The following is a 15,254-nucleotide window of genomic DNA, read 5'->3' as shown; positions in this document are numbered from 1 at the left end:
TAAATTATTTTAATCAGTGAGTTTTACTATGGAAGAGATTTTAGTAGGAGTTAGAAATTAAACAATTTGTGTTTAGGATTATTTCCATTGTTTTTTCCACTTTGAAAATATCTAACATTTTTTTAATTAGAAATTTTCTCATATTACAGTAGTATCCTATTATGTTCAGACACCATGTGTACTCTTCATGCACATGTAGCTACTTCTTTTATACCCTTATCTTCCTTGGCATCTCCATAGTTTCTTCCATTTGTCCCCTAGATATTTACCTTCATTCCCCACGCCAGTGTGCTACCATTTTCTCCTCATTCAAATCTTCCCTCTAACCCGCCTTCTAGCATGTGATCTATCACTGTCAATCCTGCACTCTAAATAGTGATATGCACTCTTAATAAAATTCTAAATGCATAAGCAGTGATGGGTCTTATTCTCGCCTCACATGTACCTCGCTCCTACATGGGTTTAACACCACTCACTTCACTGGAGTTAATTCCAGTTTACATCAGTGAAATGGAGACGAGTACTGGGCCTCAAAGGCTTGATTTACCAGTAATGTCTGGTTGCTTTGTGCTGCTGTAGTGGGGTGGGGGAGGAAAGCAGCCAGAGCATACTGGGGAATCTAATCCAAATATATCTATTCTACTTAATTGGTTGTAAGAGGATCTACTCTATGCTTGGAACAGTATATAGCATGTTTTCATTATTCAGTAACTTAATAATAAATAAAATAATGGATTTTTCAATATGGCTTTGATCCTGCACAACTGAAATCAATTAGCCATAATCTTGCAGATGGCCAAGGATCAGGCCCTAAATGAGGCAATGAATAGATCTATTTATTTATTTTAATTTCATTTAATTAAAATGGAGCCAAAATATTTGCAGAATTACTTTTCTTTTCATCACTGGTTTTATTTATATCTTAAAACTCTTCCTGAACAAAACCCCTTTCTCCCACACTTCGTGGAGTGACCAGGAAACACAATGGCTGTACCTAATTTGCCATCACTGTTTTTGTTGTTAGTTGCTAGGGCTAGAGAGTCCTAATCCAGCCTTCTCAGCAACAGTTACTCTCCATTATGAAAAGAGTATAGCATGGGTAGTTTGAGTGTAACAGAGGGGATTAGACAAAAGCAGAAAGCTTACAGGGAGTGGAAGGAAGGCAGGATCAGTAAAGAAAGCTACCTTGCTGAGGTCAGAACATGTAGGGATAAAGTGAGGAAGGCTAAAAGCCGTATTGAACTGGAACTTGCAAAGGGAATCAAAACCAATAGTAAAAGGTTCTACAGCCACATAAATAAGAAGAAAACAAAGAAAGAAGAAGTGGGGCCGCTATACACTGAGGATGGAATGGAGGTTAAGGATAACCTAGGCATGGCCCAACATCTAAACAAGTACTTTGCCTCGGTTTTTAATAAGACTAGTGAGGAACCTTGCGATGATGGAGGGATGATAAACGGGAATGTGGATATGGAAGTGGATATTACTGCAACTGAGGTAGAGACCGTACTTGAACAGCTCGATGGGTCGAAGTCGGAGGGCCCGGACAATCTCCACCCGAGGATATTAAAGGAACTGGCGCGTGAAATTGCGAGCCCGTTAGCGAGAATTTTTAAGCAATCGATAATCTCGGGTGTTGTGCCGTATGACTGGAGGATTGCTAATGTAGTTCCTATTTTTAAGAAAGGGAAAAATAGTGATCCGGGTAATTATAGGCCTGTTAGCTTGACGTCTGTAGTATGTAAGGTCTTGGAAAAAATTTTAAGGGAGAAAGTAGTTAAGGACATAGAGGTCAATGGTAATTGGGACGAATTGCAACACGGATTTACTAAAGGTAGATCGTGCCAAACCAATCTGATCTCCTTCTTTGAGAAGGTGACGGATTACTTAGATAAAGGAAATGCGGTAGATATAATTTACCTAGATTTCAGTAAGGCGTTCGACACGGTTCCGCACGGGGAGCTGTTAGTTAAACTGGAAAAGCTGGGAGTGAATATGAAAGTTGTAAGGTGGATAAGGAACTGGTTAAAGGGGAGACTCCAGAGGGTCGTATTGAAAGGTGAACTGTCGGACTGGAAGGAGGTCACCAGTGGAGTCCCTCAAGGATCGGTTTTGGGACCGATCTTATTTAACCTTTTTATTACTGACCTTGGCACAAAGAGCGGGAATGTGCTAATAAAGTTCGCGGATGACACGAAGCTGGGGGGTATTGCTAACACGGAGAAGGACAGGGATACTATTCAAGAAGATCTGAACCACCTTGTAAACTGGAGTAATAGAAATAGGATGAAATACAATAGTGAAAAGTGCAAGGTCATGCATTTAGGAATTAATAATAAGAATTTTGGATATACGTTGGGGGCGCATCAGTTGGAAGCGACGGAGGAAGAGAAGGACCTTGGGGTACTGGTTGATAGCAGGATGACTATGAGTCGCCAATGTGATACGGCTGTTAAAAAAGCAAATGCGATTTTGGGATGCATCAGGCGGGGTATTTCCTGCAAGGATAAGGAGGTGTTAGTACCGTTGTATACGGCGTTGGTGAGACCCCATCTGGAATACTGTGTGCAGTTCTGGTGTCCCATGTTCAAGAAGGATGAATTCAAACTGGAACAGGTTCAGAGACGGGCTACGAGGATGATCCGAGGAATGGAAAAACTGCCTTATGAAAGGAGACTCAAAGAGCTTGGCTTGTTTAGCCTGGCCAAAAGAAGGCTGAGGGGGGATATGCTCGCCCTATATAAATATATCAAGGGGGTTAACGTTAGGGAGGGAGAGGAATTATTTAAGTTTAGTACTAATGTAGCCACGAGGACGAATGGGTATAAACTGGATATTAGGAAGTTTAGACTTGAAATTAGACGAAGGTTTCTGACCATTAGGGGAGTGAAGTTCTGGAATAGCCTTCCGAGGGAAGTAGTAGGGGCAAAAGACTTTCCTGGCTTTAAGACAAAGCTTGATAAGTATATGGAGGGGATGTTATGATAGGATCGTTAATTTGGGCAATTGATCTTGAATTACCACCAGACAGGTCTGCTCAATGGTCTGCGGGGTGATGTTGCATGCGATGGGTACTGAGTTGCTGCGGAGAACTCCTTCTTGGGTGCTGGCTGGTGACTCTTGCCCACATGCTCAGGGTTTAGCTGATCGCCATATTTGGGGTCGGGAAGGAATTTTCCTCCAGGGCGGATTGGCAGGTGCCCTGGAGGTTTTTCGCCTTCCCCTGCAGCGTGGGGCACGGGTCGCTTGCTGGTGGTGTCTCTGCAGCTTGAGGTCTTCAAACCATTTTTGAGGATTTCAATAACTCGGTCCTGGGATAGGGGTTGTACAAAATTGGATGAGTGGGGTTCTGTGGCCTGCCTTGTGCAGGAGGTCAGACTAGATGATCAGATTGGTCCCTTCTGACCTATGAGTCTATGAGTCTATGAGTCTATGAGAGGCTGGGAAACATGCCAAAGTACTTTGCTATTTTCATTATTACAATAGATGCTTCAAATCAGTGAAGGAAGCAAACATTCCAAGACTTGTAAAATTTCTTCTTTATTTGAAAAGTCCTTTCTAGTAGATAAATATATATAATTTGTTAGAAAAAGGCAAATAATATGACATTACAGAAAGACAATGAGCCTGATTCTCCACTGACTTGAATATCAAACTCCAGCTCCAGTTCCCATATCCTATTCCATCCTTAAGGGCTCATTTGAGCTCCAAATCAGATCAGGGAAAAGACGCCTGTTGAATTGGAGTTCACACTGCTATTTGCAGCACAAAATGGATGAAGGAAACTAATGACAAATTTCAGAGTGGTAACTGTGTTACTCTGTATCAGCAAAAACAACGAGGAGTTCTTGTGGCACCTTAAAGACTAGCACATTTCTTTGGGCATAAGCTTTCATGGGCTAAAGCACACTTCATCAGATGCATCATAATGTAATTCATCCTCTCTGCCCACAACCATTTTTCATCAAAATTTTGTTTCAAACTTTTGTTTCAAGTTTACTGAGCAAAGTTAATATTTTGGATGTCCAAGCAGTTTGCTATTATGTGATCTTTTCCAATGTTTCTCAGTGCTGCCATGTTTGAACTAAGTTAGAAGAATTCCTCTCCTGCAAAGTGAATTACAAAGAGTTACTCAGATTATCTGAGTGGAGGATGGTGAACACAAACTCTCTCTCTCTTTCTCATATTCTCTCTCTCTCTCTGCAGTGTGGGGGACAGAACTGAGAGCTGTTTTCACATCCAAATGATTTCCATTATTAATCTAAGGAAGTTCAAGCTGATATTTTTAACAAATGTTCAAAGCAGCTTGTCTGACTTGACTCATTGCAAATGAGTTTGCATCTTGGGATGGTAAAACATGTTCAAATGTTTGTAGCTGCTGTAAAGGTCAGCTCTTTGAACAGCAATGTTATCTGCAACATACGAACAAGCTCAGATTGACATCTCAAGCAGTCTAAACTGTTTTGCTTAATTTGTGGTTTAACAAATCTCCCAGGCCTTGCCTCATTCTTATTTTTGTTTAGCGTAGGAGGGAAAAGGAAAACTTCACAGAATTTACATTGATTTGAAGGAAATGCACTTTGCTTCTCTGATTCTGTTTAATGCTAGAGTAATTAAGGAATGAAATATTTACCAGCTTTCATCTTTCAGAATTAGTTGAAAGGGTTTATTGAAGCCCATTTTTAAAATTGGGGAGGAGAGGGCCGAAAATACTTTGACTTGACTGAAAGCTGTGTAAGACTAGGGTATGATCTTATTTCCACAGGATTGGATTCCTTAGGATTGATGTTATGAGCTGCTTGAAACCCTTTTGGGGGTGATGCATGTCCTGCACTTTCACTGATTATAGGGACAGTTGAGGCCTGCCAGCACTTTGCAAGAGGTGCACAGCATCATTTAACATCAGCTCTCCTTTAACAGAGAAGCTGGATGCCATTCAGTGCAAGGAAAGAGCACTTGAGTTTGGTAGTCCTGTAGGAAGTCACGATGGGGTGGGAAGGGCTGCAGTTGCTTGCTACCTGGCCATCCAATCATATTTTTGGAGACTGCATGGAGAGGAAGAATGAGGTATATCAATGAACTGAAGGAAGATGGAAGTTTGCAGATAAATGTTTAAATTTCCAGTTTTATATGAAACTAACTTTCTAAACATTTGAGGTGTACTTTCATTACTTCTCCAGGTGGCTGTTGATGTTAGTACTTGTATTTATTATATGGGAACCATTAATAGCTAGTGCTGGTTGAGAAACTTTTGACAAACCAGTATTTCATCAGAAAATGATCATTTGTCAAATCCAAAACTTTTTATGGTAACATTCATGGGCAGTGGGTGAACTCCTGGCTTGGGGAAGCAAGCCCCACTCCTTCTACCTGAGGCCCTGCCCCTTCCATGCCCACCAGCCCACACTGTGGCCACTGGCCCCTGCAGGATAGCGCTCCCAGTCCCCCCAAGTCATGGAGCGCTGGAGAACCAGGCAGAGCGGCCCTAGCCCCCCTAGCCCCAGAAAGCTGGGCACTGCAGCCCCATCCTTCCTGGGCTGTGCCACCCAGCCCACCCCCCACCCGGCGTGGCCCTCCTGCCCCTGAACAGGCCCTCAGGCCGAGCTGCCAGCCCCAGCACTGGGAGTGTAGGAAGGTGGTTTGACAGGAGTGCATCCAGCCCCAGGCAAGTAGCGGCCCTAGTACCGGGCAGGCAGCATGGCCTCAGCACCTGGAGGATAGATGACATGATGCACCATGGCCCTGGGGGCCCACCATGGCCCCCAACTTGCCTGCTCCAGGGAACACCAGGCAGGATGGTGCCTGGGGGTGGAGCATGGGTGTGGGGACATCAGGCTGTTTGAGAAGGCAATGCCTTCCCGTGCCTACGATACCCTCCGCCAATGGTAACATATCAGTTGTGATTAAACTTTAATCTGAAAGGGTTATCAGGTGAAGAATGGAATTTCTGCTCAAAGTGAGACAGAGAGACTTACACTCTCACCCCAGAGAATGGTTAGGGTAATCACCTGGGATGTGGGTGACTCAAGTCCCCATGCCATCTGATCCAGAGCATGGATTGAACATACATTGCCTATATGCCAGATGAATGGCCTAAATACTTTGCTATTCTTCGGTTTGGGTCTAGGGTTTGTTCTGATGGGAAAACTATCTGAAATCTTGACATGTTAATGGGACAGCAAAAGCATTCCAGCTCAGCTCTAGTAGTACTTATAGTATGTGTAGAGAGTTTTTCCTTCTTGCTCTTATTTGCAATGATTAAGTTGTAGTATTTCGATTTTTTTTAAAGTTTTCTGGCCTGAACTGAAGAATTCATAAGCACTCTCAAATCTTGCTCAAGGCCATTAGATTATTTTTATTTTTTTTAGATTATAATTTTTTCCCCTATTTTGGTTCCAGATTTAGGCCTTGGTCCTGCAAATTCAAAAGGTGGAATATGCATTCAGAAGGGCAAGTTGCATAATTAGTGCCTTAGAACTTAGCTAAATATAGCTCTTCCCTCAACAAAATATGAAGGGCTTCAGCTGACCTTCTCAAAGCATGAAGGGAAAAGGTCAGCCAGTCACAGACCCTGAAAACATACAATATGATTTAGACCATGTGCTCTTCCGCAGCAAACTGAGAAGAGATTTACAAGTTGCACCTCTAAAGATTATCATGTCCCTAGATTGAGAAATTAATTCATTGCATTCACTCTCAGCAAAAGGAATGTGTAGATGTAAACTTTCTTAGACAAAACTTTACTGACTTGTTCTGTCCAAATCTGAAAATGCAGAATTTTCATGTTTGTTTCAGTTTTGTTGTAAATGTTTTTTTCAGAGCTCAGTTTTCTATAGACTACAAATGTACACCAAACTGAACACCACATCCAAATCCCCTAAATTTGTGTTCACTGTTAGTGTGGTCTGAATTTTGCAATTTAGGCATATTGCTACATTTGACATCTCTATATTTGTCATGTGCTTCAAGATTTTTATGCTTCCCTGGAATTTTTAAAATGCTAATACTGGTAATTGGAACGGACTAATTCCTGTGAACCAACTCAGATTACTTTCCTACCCCTACACACACACATTCTAAGTGGCAGGCAAAATATACAATATTCCATTTCTATGTATTATGTCTCTATGTACACATGAAATATGGAAAGACAGACTATATACATACACAGTCTGATAATAAAGTGTTGCATGTTGCACCTGTCATTTGCTGTAAAACATTACTATGGTTTATTTTAAAAAAGCACACACACAGTTGCCTGTTGTAATTAGAACTTGACTTTTGAAATATTGTATGCTAATTTTAAAATCTAATTTTAAATCTGTGTTGAGAAAATGCCACATCCACATTACAGGGTAGATAGATACCAAAGGTCAAATTTACAATTCATATACTGTCACAGTGAGTTTAATTAAAAGATAATAAAAAACCTATAGTTTATTGATGGTTTTAGCATGCATTAATGGCTTTGACCTTAGGCTAGCCTAAGGCATATCTACTGCTTCTTTGTTTAACAGAATGTGAATATACAGAATCAGTTTAATATTGTATGTGGCACATATCAGTAGAATTACTTACTACAATACTGAAAATTTCAATGAACAGATATGTTTGTACACTGATCAAGTCTAGCATACATGACAATAGTGTAAAAAAGGGTCAGTTTTCTTATGATAGCTATAGTACAGGGGGAAGGCAACCTGTGGCACGTGTGACAAAGGCAGCACATGAGGTAATTTTCATGGCACTCAAGCTGCCGGATCCTTGTTTCTGGTTCAGGGGGCTCTGCATTTTAATTTAATTTTAAATGAAGCCTCTTAAATATTTTAAAAACCTTATTTACTTTACATACAACAATAGTTTAGTTACATATTACAGGCTTCTAAAAACGTTACCATGTATTACCGGCATACGAAACCTTAAATTAGCATGAATAACTGAAGACTCAGCACACCACTTCTGAAAGGTTGCCGACCCCTGCAATAGTACTTTAGTGTATTTAGTGTATTTGAATGGATATCTGTGATTGATGTTTTATCAACAATCTGTTTCTTAATACATAGTATCAGCAATGACATACTTTTACTGTGATAATCCTTCTTTCATATATAGATATAGACAGATATGATATCTTACTGTCCTGGAAATCTTTTTTGGGATACCTGAGTGGGTTCCAATTTTTAATCTAATTAAGCCAACTTCTTTCCCCTTTCTTTGTCATTCTTTTTAAAATAATTTTTATATAGTTTGAAAGTGTTTGTTCCAGACATATTGCTGGACTGCATAAGATTTACTCTGTGATTAGTAAGAACAGTTTAGTGGAACAAGTGTTCAGTTTGATTAATAGCATTTGGAGTGAAGAGAGAAGTCAGATGGGCCTAGAACACTGCCAAAGCTCTTCTTTTGCTCAAATTCATTGTTCATAGAATCATAGAACTGGAAGGGATCTCAAGAGGTCATCTAGTCCAGTCCTCTCAACTCAAGGCAGGATTAAGTATTATCTTTTCTAGACCATCCCTGACAGTTTGTCCAACTGTCTCTCAAAAATCCCTAATGGAGATTCCACCACCTCCCTAGGCAATATTAATGAAACTTATTCAGTGTTTCTTCATAAACTCATTCAGAATATTAAATTACTGGCATAAAAACCTCAACTAAAGAAATGTGCCACTGTTGAGCCAGTGGTTGGCAGTACTGATGCATGTGTGTGTGTTTGTGTGTGTGTACCTGCATTCACCAAAGCCCATGTTAAAACTCCATTGACTTCAGTAAGTGCCACATATTTCCAGTATTTGCATAGCTCCTGATAGATGCTGAGAATGTAAGGATGCCCAGAACAGTAGTTCAACACATTGTACATTTGTTGTATTTCTTATTCCTCTGTAGCTTCTTTCGGCCCTTATCTTGCAAGATACAGAGTGCATCAGTTCAGTGAGATTTAATAGTGCTCATAACATTGAAAGAGAAAGTGTTTAATATTTTCCAGTGCTGTGCAAAACAAGAATAGAAAACATAAGGTATTTTCAATGTAGTTACTGTTATTCAGGGAACCTTTACTTTTCATTTGCTGGCTCTTGAGCATTTCAATTCACAGCCTTAACATTGCATTTAGAAGTGCGGGAATATAATAAAAATGTGTATATTTACAAACGTTATTAAGAGTGAAATCATATTTGTTTCTCTCATATTTGCTATCCCTTTTACTTATTCACAGATATTTCAGCAAGTCATGTTTTTATTCACATAAATGTTTGTGGAAAGCAAAAACACCACAAATACTAGCACAAATAAATCGTGGTGCATATTTTAACCACTCTGAACTAAACAATCCTTAGGTGAAACATAGAAATGTAGGAATGGAAGGTGTCATAAACAGATAGCTAAGGGTTAATGTCTCTTTCACCTGAAGCACCTGACCAGAGGACCAATCAGGAAACCGGATTTTTTCAACTTTGGGTGGAGGGAAGTTTGTGTCTAAGTCTTTGTTTTTCTGGCTGCCTGCTTTCTCTGAGCTTTGGAGAAGTAGTTCTACTTTCTAATCTTCTGTTTCTAAGTGTAAGGATAAAGAGATCAGATAGTAAGTTCTATGGTTTCTTTTCTTTGGTATTTGCATGAATATAAGTGCTGGAGTGCTTTGATTTGTATTCTTTTTGAATAAGGCTGTTTATTCAATATTCTTTTAAGCAATTGACCCTGTGTTGTATCATCTAATACAGAGAGAACATTTGTATGTATTTTTCTTTCTTTTTATATAAAGCTTTCTTTTAAGACCTGTTGGAGTTTTTCTTTACTTCAGGGAAATTGAGTCTGTACTCACCAGGGAATTGGTGGGAGGAGGAAGTCAAGGGGAGATCTGTGTGTTGGATTGCTAGCCTGACTTTGCATTCCCTCTGGGGGAATAGGAAAGTACTTTTTGCTTCCAGGACTGGAAACAGAGAGGGGGAGTCACTCTGTGTAGTTTCACAGAGCTTATGTCTGTGTATCTCTCCAGGAGCATCTGGAGGGGGGAAGGGAAAAAGGATTATTTCCCTTTGTTGTGAGACTCAAGGGATTTGGGTCTTGGGGTCCCCAGGGAAGGTTTTTCAGAGGGACCAGAGTGCCCCAAAACACTCTAATTTTTTGGGTGGTGGCAGCAGGTACCAGGTCCAAGCTGGTAACTAAGCTTGGAGGTTTTCATGCTAACCCCCATATTTTGGACGCTAAGGTCCAAATCTGGGACTAAGGTTATGACAGAAGGTATCTCAAGAGATCATCTAGTCCATCGTCCCCAACCACGACCCTCCCCACCCCTACCCTAGTGTTTAGGCAGGGTTAAATATACCTATACCATCCCTGACAGCTGTTTGTCAGAACCACTCTTAAAACTCCTCTAAGGATGGGGATTTGACAACATCTCTAGGTAACATGTCCCAGTACTTAATTATCCCTAAAGTTAGTTTTTTTTCCTAATATCTAACCTGAATCACCCTTGCTGCAAACTTAGCTGTGTACTTTTTGTCATACCCTTAGTGGACATGGAGAACAATTGATCACCATGCTCTCCATAATAACCTTTTACATATACAAAGTTATCTTGGGCACCTTCTGCCGTCTCTTCTCTAGACTAAACATGCTCACATCTTTTAACCTTATAGGTTTTCCTTACAGGTTGTGCCCCGAGGTGCCTAAGGAAGCCCAAACTGAAAATGCCAAGGTCAGGGCAGGCTGCAAAAAGGAGAACAGATTCTCCCAAAACTGGTGGTTAACACCATAGTTTTAACTACTGTAGTGGTTAACAGTAGTCACAAACTGTGCTCCTGATCCCTCACACTGATTATCAAGAAGCTTAAAAAAAAAAAAAAAAAAATCACAGACCCCCTTTATTTCATTCCAGTCTTTGGTTCCCAATCAGCAAATAGGTCCAAAAAAGTGAGAAGTTATTTAAAACTCTATTCACCATACAAAATGTTCTTCTGATTCCCAAAGGGCCAGTCACCTTACTAGACCAATACTAGTTTGGATCTTATACAAAAAATACAACATTGCCATCAATCTTTTAGTATCTAAAATTAAAGGTTTATAATAAAAGGAAAAAAAAAAAGAGGAGAGAGTTGTTAAATGGTAAAAGCAATCAGATACTTGCATATGACAGAGTCCATATATCAGGTTCTTAGCAGCACTGGTGAGTTTGCTAGCAGCCAGCATGTCCCTTTTTAGTTTAATTTTTTTTAAATTAAATAATTGGAGATATGCTCATCTCCTAGAACTAGAAAGGACCTTGAAAGATCATTGAGTCCTGCCCCCTACCTTCACTAGCAGGACTAAGTACTGATTTTTGCCCCAGATCTCTAAGTGGCCCCTTCAAGGATTGAAGTCATAATCCTGGGTTTAGCAGGCCAATGCTCAAACCACTGAGCTATCCCTCCCCTTTGTATCCTGTTCTACTTCCCACAGCTCCTATTAGCTGGGAAGAGTGAACCGTGGCCGCTGGGAGCTACAGGCGGCTGTGCCTGTGGATGGTCAATGTAAAAAAATATCTCACAGCCCACCAGCGGATTACACTGAAGGGCTGCGTGTGGTCTGCAGGCTGCGGGTTGCCCACCACTGGCTTATTTCAAAGGATTCATTGTAACAGCTGATTGTCCTTGATGGGCCATCAAGCAGGCTGAATAGTGCTGATACCAGTCTGTCTGGGGATGACACCCAAAAACACAGCACAAGTTTGATATGCAAATATCCAATACATTTATAACTTCACAATACAAAGATGATGTGTACATATAAACATGATTATTATATTTAGCAAATCATAACTTTTCCACTGATACCTTAGATGGCATATCTCATACCAGATTGATTGCAATTTTCTAATATTGGTATCAATAATATTATAAGTCTCTACCTTGTCCATACACTCTCACATAGGTCATATTTTGTAAACCTCTTTATCTTTTTTGTTTCTGTCCTCTGGACGCTCTTAAAGTTTGACACCTAAAACTGGATGCAATACTCATGTGAGGTCTTATCAAAGCCAAGTAAAGCAGAACAATTTACCTCCTGTGTCTTACATACAACACTCATGACAATACATCCCAGAATGATATTTGTCTTTTTCTCAACCGTATTACACTGTTGACTCATATTTAATTTGTGATCCACTATAACCCCAGATCATTTTCTGCAATATTGCTGCCTCGCCAATTACTTTCCATTTTGTATGTGAGCATTTGATTTTTCCTTACTATGTGTAGAATTTTGTATTTGTCTTCATTGAATTTCATCTTTTTGATTTCAGATTAATTCTCCAAATTTATCAAGATCATTCTGAATTCTAATCCTATCCTCCAAATTGCTGGGAATCTGGCCTCTACAGAAGTTAGTGAGAGTTTTCTGTTAGACTTTGGTGGGATCAGGATTTCACCACTTATCTTTTTCTCTCTGTCCTCATATGGAAGCCTTTCTGTGTTTTCAATAATTTTCATCTGTCTCTGGATCCATTCTATTGCTGTTAAATGTTATTTGAAATAAGTGTACCACAAATGAACTCTGTTCTATGTAAGGGCATACCACTGACTTATATGATGGCATGATAACATTTTCCCTAATGTTGTTATCTTATTCTTCTTCTTATTTTTTTTGGATGAGCAGTGCACATGGTGCATATATTTCAGATGAGCTGTTCACAGTGAAACTCATCTTTTCCCTCAGTGGTTACAGACAATTTAGAACCCATCCATGTATATGTGTAGTTCAAATTATTCCTCCCAGTGTGAATTCTAATGCCTTTCATTTGTCAGCAGTGAAAAAAGATATATTTTAAATGTTTTCAACAAGAAAAAGGGACGCTTCTTTAATGAAAAACTTTGAGAATTTTTAAAAAAGGTTTCTAACTGCATTTCATGTGCCCTCATGGTGAAATATAAAGCAAAAATATCCAGGGAGGTAAAATTCTTTCTCATGCTTTCACTGGGGGCATTGCAGCTTCTATTCCACTTCCAGTGTGGGCTTTTGTGGATGCAAATATATCTTGATCTCCTCCTTTGTAATTAACTTTTCTTTCTGAAATACTAATATTTAGCTAGAGTTCATTATTGTGGCTTCTATACCAGAGGTTCTCAAACTGTGGTCCTCAAACCAGTGGTCCACGAGCTCCATTCAGGTAGCCTGCACATAGTTCCCTCTAAGGTGCACACAACAAAATGAAGTGCGACCCACCTAATTAGTGGAGCCGTGCAGGTGTGGCTCCACTCATTAGGTGCCTGGACCCTGGAGAAGACCCACATATAAGATGAGGCGATGGCCTTGGGGGAAGCAGGTGGTAAGTGGAGGGGACAGTGGGGTGAGAAGAGGGTGCAAGGGGAATTTGGAAGGTGCAGGGCTGTGGCAGCCAGAAAAAAAGGTGACTTTCCCCAGCTCCAGTGCTGCAGCTGCCAGGAAGAGACCCCCTCTCCTTCCCAGCCCCACCTTGGGGACTGAGATGGTGGGGAGAGAGAGGGAGAGACCCTCCTTCTTCCCCACCCCATCTCAGGGGCTGAGGCAGCAGGGGAGAGAGGGCACATCCATTGCATTAGAATTGGAAGACTATGGATATTAAAATATGAGTTGTGTGCTTTTATTTGTAGAACCAAAAATGTTAATTATTAAGTTTTTTATATAGCACTTTTATCCAAAGCACTTTCCAAATGTTGTTTCTACCATTAGCTAACTGTTGTAAAGATCATTAAGTGGTCAGCCGAGACCCTCAGCAATTTTCAAGTGGTCCACACAAAAAAAAAGGTTTGAGAAGCACTGTACAAATCCACCATAAACTGGGTTCTGGCTACTAGTCCTGGCCGGGCTGTGGAAAGCCAGAACTTACTCTTCTGCAGACGCTGCTCCCAGGCCTGGGTCAGAACCACCTCCGGGAACCTACCCCAGCAGAAGGAAGCTTCGTGGCTGCTCCCCATACAGTGACCCCTCCCACCGCATCTGGGAAGTGATGGGGACAGGAAGTGGGGCAGATGAGTGGAGTTTCCTGATGCTGGGGGAGGTTCCCAGAGGTGGGTCTGAACTAACCCTTGGAACAGCCCCAGCAGGAGAAGAGGAAATCCTGTCCCTCTGCAGGCCTGCCAGGACTAGCAGCTGGAGCCTGGCGTGTAGAGGAGCCCTGGCTGTGGCACTCCCAGCCCTGCCCCTCCCCAGCAGATTTAACGGGAGAGACCAGATTTCATTGTCCTTGACACATTTTTCCCTGCCGTGAAATTGGTAGGATCCTACCTACAATCCTTCTGGACTGCACTTTCCTTTAAAGGAATTCACTCTTAATACCCTTGTAGAAGGCGAATTACAAAAAAAAAGTTTCCACTTCAGGAAGATATGTTAGTTCTGATTAGCTGGGACAAATGTAGTGAATTATTATTATTATAGTGAATTAATCATAGCTCTTAAATTAAAAAAAAAAAACCTTTAAAAACACTCAAGAAACATTTGCTTCGCCATAATGTCACCTTCTCTTACAATTACATGTTTCTGGCTGTGTCCTGTTGGGCAAGTGCTGACCAGACATGGGACTGAATCTGTGACAAGGAGCAATTTTTTCCTTTCTCTCCATGTCTCCCTTCTCCTCCAAAACTCCCCATCTCCCCCATATCAGTCCCATGTCTGGTGAGATGTACTTGCCCAACATGACACAGCTGGAAACATGCTATGACAAAAGAGAATAGTATTATAAAGATATAAATGTTTCTTGAGTGTTTTTAAAGGGTTTCTTCTTTTGTATCATATCTTCATGATATTTTTGCTTTGCATTTCACCTTCAGGGTATATGCAGTGCAGTTAGAAAAGTAAAAGAAGAAACATTTTTCCCAAACAGTTTAATTTTAAAAGTGTTCCTTTTTGTTGTTCAAAATTTCAAAATACTTTCAATAATCTCTAAACATAAAATCAATAGAGACAATTAATGAATTAATAGAGACATCTCCAAGAGAAAAGAAATAGGTACATGAATATGGTATTTTGGTTCAGGTCTCACAGTTCTTTTCTGTCCTTGACAGATATTGTGGTTAGTTAAGCTTTGTATTTTATTTTAAGATTAACAGGTAAATGTAATTAATCTTTCAGGGTTTTTCAAAGGAGCCTGAAGGGAATAGTCCACCTGAATTTGAACTCCTGGCAAACAAGTTCCTGAAGCTCTGGTAACGTTTTAGCTGAGGTTTTTTTTTAAATTGAGATGAATGATTGCCTGAATACGATATATGCTGGAAGCCAGTCTAAAACATTAGGTTCTCATGTTAATG

At 40.4% G+C, this 15,254-nt stretch overlaps 1 long non-coding RNA gene across 1 annotated transcript in view; it reads left to right on the top strand.

The window, feature by feature from the left end:
- The window catches only part of LOC127050796 (uncharacterized), a 77,731-nt gene that overhangs the window by 35,813 nt on the left and 26,664 nt on the right, over nt 1-15,254 (top strand). The window contains exon 2 of the long non-coding RNA XR_007774282.1: nt 15,079-15,152. This is a non-coding gene — a long non-coding RNA (uncharacterized LOC127050796). The remainder of the gene's footprint in view (nt 1-15,078; nt 15,153-15,254) is intronic.

This window comes from Gopherus flavomarginatus, chromosome 1 (genome assembly GCF_025201925.1).
Source record: "Gopherus flavomarginatus isolate rGopFla2 chromosome 1, rGopFla2.mat.asm, whole genome shotgun sequence".
Classification (NCBI taxonomy): Eukaryota; Metazoa; Chordata; order Testudines; family Testudinidae; genus Gopherus; species Gopherus flavomarginatus.
Note: the sequence above shows the minus strand (reverse complement) of the source record. Positions and strands in the feature narration are given on the sequence as shown.